Source organism: Lolium perenne, chromosome 4 (assembly GCF_019359855.2).
Source record: "Lolium perenne isolate Kyuss_39 chromosome 4, Kyuss_2.0, whole genome shotgun sequence".
Taxonomy (NCBI): domain Eukaryota; kingdom Viridiplantae; phylum Streptophyta; class Magnoliopsida; order Poales; family Poaceae; genus Lolium; species Lolium perenne.
The window spans coordinates 138587987-138603916 of NC_067247.2; positions in this window are offsets into that span (position 1 = coordinate 138587987).

Genomic DNA, 15930 nt, shown 5'->3' on the forward strand with positions numbered 1-15930 from the left:
GCTACATTTTGGAGTGACTAAGAAGGATAGATGGTTAATTTTTCATATTCATGATTTAAACTTGTTCAAATCTTGGTCAAACCTATGATTTGACCAAGATTCAAATGGGCATCAAAAATCAAAAAATTCAAAAAAATTGAAAAATCAAGGTCTTCTTATATGTCATATAGTAAGCATTCAATTAATTAAGTTGATAAACAAGGTCTAGACATATTCAAACAAGGAAAATCATGTATCTACCCCTAACCCTAAACTCTGTCTTATTAAGTCAATCATGAAGAGAAGTGGTTTTGGGTTTCAAACATGGAAATTTCAAGAACCTCCCAAAAGCTTCTTATGTCATATAGTACTAAGCATTAAAGTTGAGAAACAAGGTCTAGACATATTCAAACCTAGGATTTGACCAAAAGATTCAAACATGGAAATTTCAAAAACCTCCCAAAAGTTTCATTTTAGAGTGAGTAAGAAGGATCCATGCTTACCTTTTTCATTTTCATGATTTAAACTTGTTTAAATCTTGGTCAAACCTAGGATTTGACCAAGATACAAATGGGTGGGCACAAAATTCAAAAAAATCAGAAAAAATGAAAAACCAAATCACATAGTCTTCTTATGTCATATCGTAAGCATTCAAGTTGATAAACAAGGTCTAGATATATCCAAACCAGACAAATCATGTATCTACCCCCTAACCCTAAACTCTGTCTTATGAAGTCAAGCATGAAGAGAAGTGGTTTTCGGTTTGAAACATGGAAATTTCAAAAACCTCCCAAAAGCTTCATTTTAGAGTGACTAAGAAGGATCCATGCTTACCTTTTCATTTTCATATTTTAAACTTGTTTAAATCTTAATTTGTCAAACCTAGGATCTGACAAAGAGATTCAAATCGGCATTAAATTCAAAAAAAAACTCAGAAAAAGGAAAAACAAAAGCATATAGTCTTCTTATGTCATATAGTAAGCATTCAAGTTGATAAACAAGGTTTGGACATATTCAAACTAGACAAATAATGTATCTCTACCCCCTAACCCTAAACTTGGTCGATCTTCTGAAGTCTAGCATGAAGAGAAGTCGTTTTGGGTTTCAAACATGGAAATTTCAAGAACATCTCAAAAGCTTCTTATGTCATATAGTACTAAGCATTAAAGTTGAGAAACAAGGTCTAGACATATTCAACCTATGCAACTCAAGCATGCATGAAAGAGAAGTGGCGGTTTTGGGTTTGAAACATGGAAATTTCAAAAAAAAAGCTTCATTTTAGGGAGACTAAGAAGGATCCATGCTTACCATTTTATTTTCATGTTTTAAACTTGTTTAAATCTTGTTCAAACCTAGGATTTGACCAAGATTCAAATGGGTAGAAAATTTAAAAAGTGAAAAAAATGAAAAACCAAAGTACATAGTCTTCTTATGTCATATAGTAAGCATTCAAGTTGTTAAACAAGGTCGATCTAGACATATTCAAACCAGACAAATCATGTATCTATACCCCTAACCCCTAATTAAACTCTGTCTTATGAAGTCAAGCATGAAGAGAAGTGGTTTCGGGTTTCAAACATGGACTAAGAAGGATCATTTTTAAAAACCCTAAAAGCTTCACATTTTAGAGTGCATAAGAAGGATGCAGGCTTACCCTTTCATTTTGATGTTTTAATCTTGTTTAAATCTTGGTCAAACCTAGGATTTGACCAATATTCAAATGAGCATAAAATAAGAAATAAAAAAATAAAAAAACGAAAGCACATAATCTTCTTATGTCATATAGTAAGCATTCAAAAGTTCATGAAGAAGGTCTAGACACATTCAAATCAAACAAGTCATCTACCCCTAACCCTACACTGTGTCTTATAAATGAAGTCAAGCATGAAAAGAAGTGTGGTTTTGGGTTTCAAACATGGAAATTTGAAAAACCTCCCAAAAGCTTCATTTTAATTAGACTGACTGATTAATTAAGAAGGATCCATGATTAATTACCTTTTCATTGTCATGTTTTAAACTTGTTTAAATCTTGGTCAAACCTAGGATATATTTGACCAAGATTCAAATGGGCATAAAAATTCAGAAAAAATCAAAAGAATGAAAAACCAAAGCATGAAAAGAAGTGTCGTTTTGGGTTTCAAACATGGAAATTTCAAGAACACATCCCAAAAGCTTCATTTTAGAGTGACTAAGAAGGATCCATGCTTACCTTTTCATTTCATGTTATAGACTTGTTTAAATCATGGTCAACCCTAGGATTAATTTGACCAAGATTCAAGTGGGCAGAAAATTTAAAAAAATAGAAAACTGAAAAACCAAAGTACATAGTCTTCTTATGTACGTCATATATATAGTAAGCATATTCAAGTTGATAAACAAGGTTTGGACATATTCAAATCATACAAATCATGTATCTACCCCCTAACCCTAAACTCTTTCTTATGAAGTCAAGCATGAAGAGAAGTGGTTTTGGGTTTCAAACATGGAAATTTCAAAAACCTCCCAAAAACTTCATATTAGAGTGACTAATTAAGAAGGATAGAGGCTTCCCTTTTCATTTTCATGTTTTAAACTTGTTTAAATCTTTGTCAAACCTAGGATTTGGCCAAGATTCAAATATATGGGCATAAAATTAAAAAAAAGAAAAATGAAAAACCCAAGCACATAGTCTTATTGTGTCATATAGTTAGCATTAAAGTTGATAAACAAGGTTTAGACATATTCAAACCAGACAGATCATGTATCTACCCCCTAACCCTAAACTCGGTCTTATGAAGTCTAGCATGAAGAGAAGTCGTTTTGGGTTTCAAACGTTTAAGCCAAAAGCCCCTTTTCAAATATTTCAAACTTATTCAAGTTTGGTTCAAATTTGAAAGACATGCAAGTTATAGCACACATAGTGCATACATTTTCACACATACTGCACTAGATAGATGCTAACCCTATAGTTTGAGGCCATTTGGATGAGGTAGAAAAAATTCTTGGATTAGAATCGTGTTGTTCGAACCCTGTAGTTGGATTTTTTTGAAACTTGATCTGTAGTACTGGGCAAAACCCTAGTTTAACCTATTTAATTATAGATTCGTATATCGATTTTTCTACCTTTTTATTATTACTATGCAGCACATGTGTATTTGCCCGTCTAGCTAGTGAAACTCGGAGGAAGAGGGATCACTCATTCACTCGGATTTACATCACACACAAAGAACACACCTTTAATTTCGCCAGGTTTGTGCACTAATAAAGTACTCCTACAGTACTAGAAATTGAATTGTTCTACTCCGGAGTGATATGCTTACCGGAGTATTTTTGGATCTTAGCTGGAGCGGCGTTTGGCGGTTGCACGAAGCCATGCTGGATGTTAAGCCTGTCGAGGCATGCCTGGTGGAAAGCGTGCGCCTCCTTAGCCTCATCGGCGCGCCGCTGCAATGCTGCGTCCCTGGGATTTGCAGCCGCCGCATTCTTAGCCTGCACGAAAGCTTGCAGAGCATCCCGGCATCTATAGAGTGCCGGGAACATCACGTTATATACGAGCTCCTTGGCGGTGTTGCTCCTGCAAAGGGCGTCGCCGTGATGCGCTTCGAAAGAACGGCCTGGCTCCACGGCCGGCACCGCCTGAAGTGCGGTCGGATTAGGCGGCTGGCCACGGGAGCTCCCTGCCTCCGCATCGTTCGCGCCGGCCGGGAAGGGGATCTCACCTGCTGGCAAAGAAAACCATGCGGCATGCGCGGGCGGAAAAGCCGGCCAGGGCCGAGCGGGCGTCGCATGCGGGGTTGCGTGGGAGATCCCTGCCTCTGCATCCATCGGCCCGCACGGGAAGCGGCTGGCGAGGGGCTCCACGGCCAGCGCCGCCGCCGCGGGCTGAACAACCGGCCAGTGCAGAGCGGGCGGGTTATGCCTTGGTGCGCGATGGACGAAGCGAAGGCGGCGCTGATTCTCCGCTTCCTCGTCGGTGGTAGGACTACGCGCGCGGCGACCAGAGCCAAGTCGGAAGGCCATAGCTATGTCGATTGGTCACTTAAGCTGGAGAGGTTCTCTTACCATTTCGGAGAAGCGGAGTAAGAGGAAGTTGTTGCTTATACGGGTTCACTGCCACGTTGGGTTAAGAGGGGCAAAGTTGGTCAATGCCTAGGAAGTTGGAATCGTTTTGGCCCCAATTTTTTAATTACCTTGCGGTTCATCTCTCGGTCTCTCCCACCTCTTCACTATCCCTCCCCTTGCCTCCTTTCATGCTTCATCGTAGTGCATCTTGTTTTTCTAGCACCTTCACAAAAATCATACACATTTGGCCGATTCTATCATTGTGTGCACTAATAAAGTAAAAAAAATCCATTATATGTGAATAAACGTTTAATACACTAGCTCGCAAAGATGTTTCTCAAGGCGATATGCACAATGCCTGCCAAAAATGGGTCATGATAACTAAATTTCGTGTTAATTTTTGCATGACATGTACTCACTTGTGTATGAAACCAAGCAAACTCATAATCTATACCAAAAAAATGTGAAAGACTTCTTTTTAGTATCCTTCATACATGGGGTTCCTAATTTTACTTTCTATTTTTACTAGTTACAAGTACTCATGCATGAAAACTTTTGAAAATATGTGCATTTTGGGCTGTGTGGAGACATGGTACAATAATATATTCAAGTTGATATACAAAGTCTAGACATATTCAAACTAGACAAATAATGTATCTAACCCCCTAACCCTAAACTCTGTCTTATGAAGTCAAGCATGCATGAAGAGAATTGGTTTTGGGTTTCAAACATGGAAATTTCAAAATCATCCCAAAAGCTTCATTTTAGAGCGACTAAGAAGGATCCAGGCTTACCTTTCCATTTTCATGTTTTAAACTTGTTTAAATCTTGGTCAAATCTAGGATTTGACCACGATTCAAATGGGCATAAAATAAAAAAATGAAAAAATGAAAAACCAAACCGCACATAGTCTTCTTATATGTCATATAGTAAGCATTAAAGTTGGTAAACAAGGTCTAGACATATTCAAACTAGACAAATCATGTATCTACCCCCTAACCCCTAAACTCTGTCTTATGACAAAGTCAAGCATGAAGATTAAGTGGTTTTGGGTTTCAAACATGGAAATTTCAAAAACCTCCCAAAAACTTTATTTTAGGGTGACTAAGAAGGATACAGGCTTCCCTTTTCATTTTCATGTTCTATATTTGTTTAAATCTTGGTCAAACCTAGGATTTGACCAAGATTCAAATGTGCATCAAAATTCCAAAAAATCAGAAAAATGAAAAACCAAAGCACATAGTTTTCTTATGTCATATAGTAAGCATTAAAGTTGATAAACAAGGGTCTAGACATATTCAAACAAGAAAAATCATGTATCTACCCCCTAACCCTAAACTTTGTCTTATGTAGTCAAGCATGAAGAGAAGTGGTTTTGGGTTTCAAATATGGAAATTTCAAAAACCTATCAAAAGCATCATTTTAGAGTGACTAAGAAGGATCCATGCTTACCTTTTCATTTTCATATTTGAAAATTGTTTAAATCATTGTCAAACCTAGGATTTGACCAAGATTTAAATGGGCATAAAATTAAAAAATCGGAAAAATGAAAAACAAAAGCACATAGTCTTCTTATGTCACATATATATATAGTAAGCATTCAAAAGTTGATAAACAAGGTCTAGCTAGACATATTCAAATAAGACAAATCATGTATCTACCCCTCTAAAACCATAAACTCTGTCTTATGAAGTCAAGCATGAAGAGAAGTGGTTTTTGGTTTCAAACATGGAAATTTCAAAAACCTCCCAAAATTAAAGCTTCATTTTAGAGTGACTAGTTAAGAAGGATCCAGGCTTACCTTTTCATTTTCATGTTTTAAACTTGTTTAAATCTTGGTCAAACCTAGGATTTGACCAATATTCAAATGGGCATAAAATAAAAAATAAATAAAATAAAAAACCAAAGCACGTAGTCTTCTTATGTCATATAGTAAGCATTCAAGTTCATAAACAAGGTCTAGACATATTCAAACCAGACAAATCATGTACCCCCTAACCCTAAACTTTGTCTTAATTATATATGAAGTCAAGCATGAAGCAAAGAAGTGTGGTTTTGGGTTTCAAACATGGAAATTTCAAAAACCTCCCAAAAAGCTTCATTTTAATTAGACTGGCTGGTTAATTAAGAAGGATCCATGATTAATTACCTTTTCATTGTCATGTTTTAAACTTGTTTAAATCTTGGTCGAACCTAGGATTTGACCAAGATTCAAATGGGCATAAAATTTCAGAAAAAAATCGAAAGAATGAAAAACCAAAGCACATAGCCTTCTTATGTCATATATATAGTAAGCATTCAAATTGATAAACATGGTCTAGACATATTCAAACCAGAAAAATCATGTATCTACCCCTAACCCTAAACTCTGTCTTATGAAGTCAAGCATGAACAGAAGTACGGTGGTTTTGGGTTTCAAACATGGTAAATTCAAGAACCTCCCAAAAGCTTCATTTTAGAGTTACTAAGAGAAAGATCCAGACTTAATTACCTTATCATTTTCACATGTTAAACTTGTTTAAATCTTGCTCAACAATACTAGGATTTTACCAAGATTCTCAAATGGGCATAAAAATCAAAAAATGAAATACCAATGCACATAGTCCTCTTATGTCATATAGTAAGCATTCAGGTTGATAAACAAGGTCTAGACATATTCAAACAAGACAAATCATGTATCTACCCCCTATCGACCCTAAACTTCGTCTTATGAAGTCAAGCATGAAGAGAAGTGGTTTTGGGTTTCAAACATGGAAATTTCAAAAACCACCCAAAATTCAGCTTCATTTTAGAGCGACTAAGAAGGATCGATGCTTACCTTTTCATTTCCATGTTTTAAACTTATTTAAATCTTGGTCAAACCTAGGATTTGACCAAGATTCAAATGGGCATAAAAATTCAGACAAAAAATCTAAAGAATGAAAAACCAAAGCACATAGCCTTCTTAATTATGTCATATAGTAAACACTCAAGTTGATAAACAAGTTCTAGACATATTCAAACCAGAAAAATCATGTGTATATCTACCCCTAACCCTAAACTCTGTCTTATGAAGTCAATCATGAAGAGAATTGGTTTTGGGTTTCAAACATGGAAATTTCAAGTACGTCCCAAAAGCTTCATATATTTTAGAGTGACTAATTAAGAAGGATCTTGGCTTACGTTTTCATTTTCATGCTTGAAACTTGTTTAAATCTTGGTTGAACCTATGATTTGACCAGAATCAAATGTGCATAAAATTCTTAAAAAAAAATAGAAAAATGAAAAACAAAAGCACATGGTCTTCTTATGTCATATAGTAAGCATTCAAGTTGATAAACAAGGTTTAGACATATTCAAACCAGACAAATCATGTATCTACCCCTAACCCTAAACTCGGTCTTATGAAGTCTAGCATGAGGAGAAGTCATTTTGGGTTTCAAACGTTTAAGCCAAAAGCCCCATTTCAAATATTTCAAACTTATTCAAATTTGGTTCAAATTTGAAAGACACACAAGTTATAGCACACATAGTGCATACATTCTCACACATCCTGCACGAGATGCTAGCCCGGCCTATAGTTTGAGGCCATTGGATGAGGTCGAAAAAATCTTGGATTAGAAATGGGGTTGTTCGAACCCCGTAGTTGGATTTTTTGAACCTTGATCTGTAGTACTGGGCAAAACCCTAGTTTAACCTATTTAATTATAGATTAGTAGGTCGATTTTTCTACTATGCAGCACATGTGTGTTTGCCCGTCGAGTGAAACCCGGAGGAAGAGGGATCACTCGGAAGGAGAGAAGAAGGGAGAGAATTATGGTGTCTCCCCTTTTTCGGGTGATGATGTTGACTTTTGTGCAGGGTTTGTCAGTGAGCAGGAGGTGCGAGCGAGCGAGCGAGCGAGTCGAGCGAGGCCGAGAATGAGAGAGATTTGTTTTTTTTGTGAGAGGGACAACCGAAGGATCCAGAAGGACCCACAGACTTCCAATACGCATCTGATGCGTCTTCTCTTGACAAAGAAAATGGCTGGGAGTTTGCGTACCTATTGCACGTGACTTGTGCTCACCGAAGTGTGGGACCTCACGCATGGGCACCACACGTAAGTGACAGACCTCTTTGGTGTAAAAGCTCGGTTGATTATTATAGTGCATTAGAACAAAGTTTCCTATGGTTTCAAGGGTAGGAAATCCAAGTTAACTCATTTACATGACATTATTTTTTCCATGAAGCAAAGTTAACGCACCTATCAATTGGTACATTTTGGAGTGACTAAGAAGGATCCAGGCTTACTTATTCGTTTTCACGTGTAAAACTTGTCTAAATCTTGGTCAAACAAAATTGGCAGAAAATTCAAAAAAGCAGAAAAATGAAAAACCAAAGCACATAGTCTTCTTATGTCATATAGTAAGCATTAAAGTTGATAAACAAGGTCTAGACATATTCAAACCATACAAATCATGTATCTACCCGCTAACCCCTAAACTATGTCTTAAGAAGTCAAGCATGAAGAGAAGTGGTTTTGGGTTTCAAACATGGAAATTTGAAAAACCTCCCAAAACTTCATTTTAGGGTGACTAAGAAGGATACAGGCTTCCCTTTTCATTTTCATGTTCTATACTGTTTAAATCTTGGTCAAACCTAGGATTTGACCAAGATTCAAATGGGCACAAAAAAATAAAAAAATAAAAGCACATAGTGTTCTTATGTCATATCGTAAGCATTCAAGTTGATAAACAATGTCTAGATATATCCAAACCAGACAAATCATGTATCTACCCCCTATCGACCCTAAACTTCGTCTTATGAAGTCAAGCATGAAGAGAAGTGGTTTTGGGTTTCAAACATGGAAATTTCAAAAACCTCCCAAAATTCAGCTTCATTTTAGAGCGACTAAGAAGGATCGATGCTTACCTTTTCATTTCCATGTTTTAAACTTATTTAAATCTTGGTCAAACCTAGGATTTGACCAAGATTCAAATGGGCATAAAAATTCAGACAAAAAATCTAAAGAATGAAAAACCAAAGCACATAGCCTTCTTAATTATGTCATATAGTAAACACTCAAGTTGATAAACAAGGTCTAGACATATTCAAACCAGAAAAATCATGTGTATATCTACCCCTAACCCTAAACTCTGTCTTATGAAGTCAATCTAGGATTTAACCAAGATTCAAATGGGCATAAAATAAAAAAACAGAAAAATGAAAAACCAAAGCGCACATAGTCTTCTTATATGTCATATAGTAAGCATTAAAGTTGATAAACAAGGTCTGGACATATTCAAACTAGCTAGACAAATCATGTATCTACCCCCTAACCCCTAAACTCTGTCTTATGACGAAGTCAAGCATGAAGATAAGTGGTTTTGGGTTTCAAACATGGAAATTTCAAAAACCTCCCAAAAACTTCATTTTAGGGTGACTAATTAAGAAGGATACAGGCTTCCCTTTTCATTTTCATGTTCTATACTTGTTTAAATCTTGGTCAAACCTAGGATTTGACCAAGATTCAAATGTGCATCAAAATTCCAAAAAAAATCAGAAAAATGAAAAACCAAAGCACATAGTTTTCTTATGTCACATACATATATATAGTAAGCATTCAAAAGTTGATAACCAAGGTCTAGCTAGACATATTCAAATAAGACAAATCATGTATCTACCCCTCTAAAACCATAAACTCTGTCTTATGAAGTCAAGCATGAAGAGAAGTGGTTTTTGGTTTCAAACATGGAAATTTCAAAAACCTCCCAAAATTAAAGCTTCATTTTAGAGTGACTAGTTAAGAAGGATCCAGGCTTACCTTTTCATTTTCATGTTTTAAACTTGTTTAAATCTTAGTCAAACCTAGGATTTGACAAATATTCAAATGGGCATAAAATAAAAAATAAATAAAATAAAAAACCAAAGCACATAGTCTTCTTATGTCATATAGTAAGCATTCAAGTTCATAAACAAGGTCTAGACATATTCAAACCAGACAAATCATGTACCCCTAACCCTAAACTTTGTCTTAATTATATATGAAGTCAAGCATGAAGCAGAAGTGTGGTTTTGGGTTTCAAACATGGAAATTTCAAAAACCTCCCAAAAAGCTTCATTTTAATTAGACTGGCTGGTTAATTAAGAAGGATCCATGATTAATTACCTTTTCATTGTCATGTTTTAAACTTGTTTAAATCTTGGTCGAACCTAGGATTTGACCAAGATTCAAATGGCCATAAAATTTCAGAAAAAAATCGAAAGAATGAAAAACCAAAGCACATAGCCTTCTTATGTCATATAGTAAGCATTCAAATTGATAAACATGGTCTAGACATATTCAAACCAGAAAAATCATGTATCTACCCCTAACCCTAAACTCTGTCTTATGAAGTCAAGCATGAACAGAAGTACGGTGGTTTTGGGTTTCAAACATGGCAAATTCAAGAACCTCCCAAAAGCTTCATTTTAGAGTTACTAAGAGAAAGATCTAGACTTAATTACCTTATCATTTTCACATGTTAAACTTGTTTAAATCTTGCTCAACAAACCTAGGATTTTACCAAGATTCTCAAATGGGCATAAAAATCAAAAAATGAAATACCAATGCACATAGTCCTCTTATGTCATATAGTAAGCATTCAAGTTGATAAACAAGGTCTAGACATATTCAAACAAGACAAATCATGTATCTACCCCTATCGACCCTAAACTTCGTCTTATGAAGTCAAGCATGAAGAGAAGTGGTTTTGGGTTTCAAACATGGAAATTTCAAAAACCTCCCAAAATTCAGCTTCATTTTACAGCGACTAAGAAGGATCGATGCTTACCTTTTCATTTCCATGTTTTAAACTTATTTAAATCTTGGTCAAACCTAGGATTTGACCAAGATTCAAATGGGCATAAAAATTCAGACAAAAAATCTAAAGAATGAAAAACCAAAGCACATAGCCTTCTTAATTATGTCATATAGTAAACACTCAAGTTGATAAACAAGGTCTAGACATATTCAAACCAGAAAAATCATGTGTATATCTACCCCTAACCCTAAACTCTGTCTTATGAAGTCAATCATGAAGAGAATTGGTTTTGGGTTTCAAACATGGAAATTTCAAGTACGTCCCAAAAGCTTCATATATTTTAGAGTGACTAATTAAGAAGGATCTTGGCTTACGTTTTCATTTTCATGCTTGAAACTTGTTTAAATCTTGGTTGAACCTAGGATTTGACCAGAATCAAATGTGCATAAAATTCTTAAAAAAAATAGAAAAATGAAAAACAAAAGCACATGGTCTTCTTATGTCATATAGTAAGCATTCAAGTTGATAAACAAGGTTTAGACATATTCAAACCAGACAAATCATGTATCTACCCCTAACCCTAAACTCGGTCTTATGAAGTCTAGCATGAGGAGAAGTCGTTTTGGGTTTCAAACGTTTAAGCCAAAAGCTCCATTTCAAATATTTCAAACTTATTCAAATTTGGTTCAAATTTGAAAGACACACAAGTTATAGCACACATAGTGCATACATTCTCACACATACTGCACTAGATGCTAACCCGGCCTATAGTTTTAGGCCATTGGATGAGGTCGAAAAAAATCTTGGATTAGAAATGGGGTTGTTCGAACCCCGTAGTTGGATTTTTTGAACCTTGATCTGTAGTACTGGGCAAAACCCTAGTTTAACCTATTTATTTTTAGTTTCGTAGGTCGATTTTTCTACTATGCAGCACATGTGTGTTTGCCCGTCGAGTGAAACTCGGAGGAAGAGGGATCACTCGGAAGGAGAGAAGAAGGGAGAGAATTATGGTGTCTCCCCTTTTTCGGGTGATGATGTTGACTTTTGTGCAGGGTTTGTCAGTGAGCAGGAGGTGCGAGCGAGCGAGCGAGCGAGTCGAGCGAGGCCGAGAATGAGAGAGATTTGTTTTTTTTTGTGAGAGGGACAACCGAAGGATCCAGAAGGACCCACAGACTTCCAATACGCATCCTGATGCGTCTTCTCTTGACAAAGAAAATGGCTGGGAGTTTGCGTACCTATTGCACGTGACTTGTGCTCACTGAAGTGTGGGACCTCACGCATGGGCACCACACGTAAGTGACAGACCTGCTGGTGTAAAAGCTCGGTTGATTATTATAGTGCATTAGAACAAAGTTTCCTATGGATTCAAGGGTAGGAAATCCAAGTTAACTCATTTACATGACATTATTTTTTCCATGAAGCAAAGTTAACACACCTATCAATTGGTACATTTTGGAGTGACTAAGAAGGATCCAGGCTTAATTATTCGTTTTGACGTGTAAAACTTGTCTAAATCTTGGTCAAACAAAATTGGCAGAAAATTCAAAAAAAAAACAGAAAAATGAAAAACCAAAGCACATAGTCTTCTTATGTCATATAGTAAGCATTAAAGTTGATAAACAGGGTCTAGACATATTCAAACCATACAAATCATGTATCTACCCGCTAACCCCTAAACTATGTCTTAAGAAGTCAAGCATGAAGAGAAGTGGTTTTGGGTTTCAAACATGGAAATTTCAAAAACCTCCCAAAACTTCATTTTAGGGTGACTAAGAAGGATACAGGCTTCCCTTTTCATTTTCATGTTCTATACTTGTTTAAATCTTGGTCAAACCTAGCTAGGATTTGACCAAGATTCAAATGGGCACAAAAAAATAAAAAAATAAAAGCACATAGTGTTCTTATGTCATATCGTAAGCATTCAAGTTGATAAACAAGGTCTAGATATATCCAAACCAGACAAATCATGTATCTACCCCCTATCGACCCTAAACTTCGTCTTATGAAGTCAAGCATGAAGAGAAGTGGTTTTGGGTTTCAAACATGGAAATTTCAAAAACCTCCCAAAATTCAGCTTCATTTTACAGCGACTAAGAAGGATCGATGCTTACCTTTTCATTTCCATGTTGTAAACTTATTTAAATCTTGGTCAAACCTAGGATTTGACCAAGATTCAAATGGGCATAAAAATTCAGACAAAAAATCTAAAGAATGAAAAACCAAAGCACATAGCCTTCTTAATTATGTCATATAGTAAACACTCAAGTTGATAAACAAGGTCTAGACATATTCAAACCAGAAAAATCATGTGTATATCTACCCCTAACCCTAAACTCTGTCTTATGAAGTCAATCTAGGATTTAACCAAGATTCAAATGGGCATAAAATAAAAAAACAGAAAAATGAAAAACCAAAGCGCACATAGTCTTCTTATATGTCATATAGTAAGCATTAAAGTTGATAAACAAGGTCTGGACATATTCAAACTAGCTAGACAAATCATGTATCTACCCCCTAACCCCTAAACTCTGTCTTATGACGAAGTCAAGCATGAAGATAAGTGGTTTTGGGTTTCAAACATGGAAATTTCAAAAACCTCCCAAAAACTTCATTTTAGGGTGACTAATTAAGAAGGATACAGGCTTCCCTTTTCATTTTCATGGTCTATACTTGTTTAAATCTTGGTCAAACCTAGGATTTGACCAAGATTCAAATGTGCATCAGAATTCCAAAAAAAAACAGTAAAATGAAAAACCAAAGCACATAGTTTTCTTATGTCACATACATATATATAGTAAGCATTCAAAAGTTGATAAACAAGGTCTAGCTAGACATATTCAAATAAGACAAATCATGTATCTACCCCTCTAAAACCATAAACTCTGTCTTATGAAGTCAAGCATGAAGAGAAGTGGTTTTTGGTTTCAAACATGGAAATTTCAAAAACCTCCCAAAATTAAAGCTTCATTTTAGAGTGACTAGTTAAGAAGGATCCAGGCTTACCTTTTCATTTTCATATTTTAAACTTGTTTAAATCTTGGTCAAACCTAGGATTTGACCAATATTCAAATGGGCATAAAATAAAAAATAAATAAAATAAAAAACCAAAGCACATAGTCTTCTTATGTCATATAGTAAGCATTCAATTTCATAAACAAGGTCTAGACATATTCAAACCAGACAAATCATGTACCACCTAACCCTAAACTTTGTCTTAATTATATATGGAGTCAAGCATGAAGCAGAGAAGTGTGGTTTTGGGTTTCAAACATGGAAATTTCAAAAACCTCCCAAAAAGCTTCATTTTAATTAGACTGGCTGGTTAATTAAGAAGGATCCATGATTAATTACCTTTTCATTGTCATGTTTTAAACTTGTTTAAATCTTGGTCGAACCTAGGATTTGACCAAGATTCAAATGGCCATAAAATTTCAGAAAAAAATTGAAAGAATGAAAAACCAAAGCACATAGCCTTCTTATGTCATATAGTAAGCATTCAAATTGATAAACATGGTCTAGACATATTCAAACCAGAAAAATCATGTATCTACCCCTAACCCTAAACTCTATCTTATGAAGTCAAGCATGAACAGAAGTACGGTGGTTTTGGGTTTCAAACATGGTAAATTCAAGAACCTCCCAAAAGCTTCATTTTAGAGTTACTAAGAGAAAGATCCAGACTTAATTACCTTATCATTTTCACATGTTAAACTTGTTTAAATCTTGCTCAACAAACCTAGGATTTTACCAAGATTCTCAAATGGGCATAAAAATCAAAAAATGAAATACCAATGCACATAGTCCTCTTATGTCATATAGTAAGCATTCAAGTTGATAAACAAGGTCTAGACATATTCAAACAAGACAAATCATGTATCTACCCCTATCGACCCTAAACTTCGTCTTATGAAGTCAAGCATGAAGAGAAGTGGTTTTGGGTTTCAAACATGGAAATTTCAAAAACCTCCCAAAATTCAGCTTCATTTTAGAGCGACTAAGAAGGATCGATGCTTACCTTTTCATTTCCATGTTTTAAACTTGTTTAAATCGACCAAGATTCAAATGGGCATAAAATAAGAAAACCAAAAAATGAAAAACCAAAGCGCACATAGTCTTCTTATATGTCATATAGTAAGCATTAAAGTTGATAAACAAGGTCTAGACATATTCAAACTAGCTAGACAAATCATGTATCTACCCCCTAACCCCTAAACTCTGTCTTATGACGAAGTCAAGCATGAAGATAAGTGGTTTTAGGTTTCAAACATGGAAATTTCAAAAACCTCCCAAAAACTTAATTTTAGGGTGACTAATTAAGAAGGATACATGCTTCCCTTTTCATTTTCATGTTCTATATATACTTGTTTAAATATTGGTCAAACCTAGGATTTGACCAAGATTCAAATGTGCATCAAAATTCCAAAAAATATCAGAAAAATGAAAAACCAAAGCACATAGTTTTCTTATGTCATATAGTAGCATTAAAGTTGATAAACAAGGTCTAGACATATTCAAACAAGAAAAATCATGTATCTACTCCCTAACCCTAAACTTTGTCTTATGTAGTCAAGCATGAAGAGAAGTGGTTTTGGGTTTCAAATATGGAAATTTCAAAAACCTACCAAAAGCTTCATTTTAGAGTGACTAAGAAGGATCAATGCTTACCTTTTCATTTTCATATTTTAAACTTGTTTAAATCATTGTCAAACCAGGATTTGACCAAGATTTAAATGGGCATAAAATTAAAAAAATCAGAAAAATGAAAAACAAAAGCACATAGTCTTCTTATGTCACATATATATATATAGTAAGCATTCAAAAGTTGACAAACAACGTCTATACATATTCAAATAAGACAAATCATGTATCTACCCCTAACCCTAAACTCTGTCTTATGAAGTCAAGCATGAAGAGAAGTGGTTTTTGGTTTCAAACATGGAAATTTCAAAAACCTCCGAAAAGCTTCATTTTAGAGTGACTAAGAAGGATCCAGGCTTACCTTTTCATTTTCATGTTTTAAACTTGTTTAAATCTTGGTCAAACCTAGGATTTGACCAATATTAAAATGGGCATAAAATAAAAATAAAAAAAACCAAAGCACATAGTCTTCTTATGTCATATAGTAAGCATTCAAGTTCATAAACAAGGT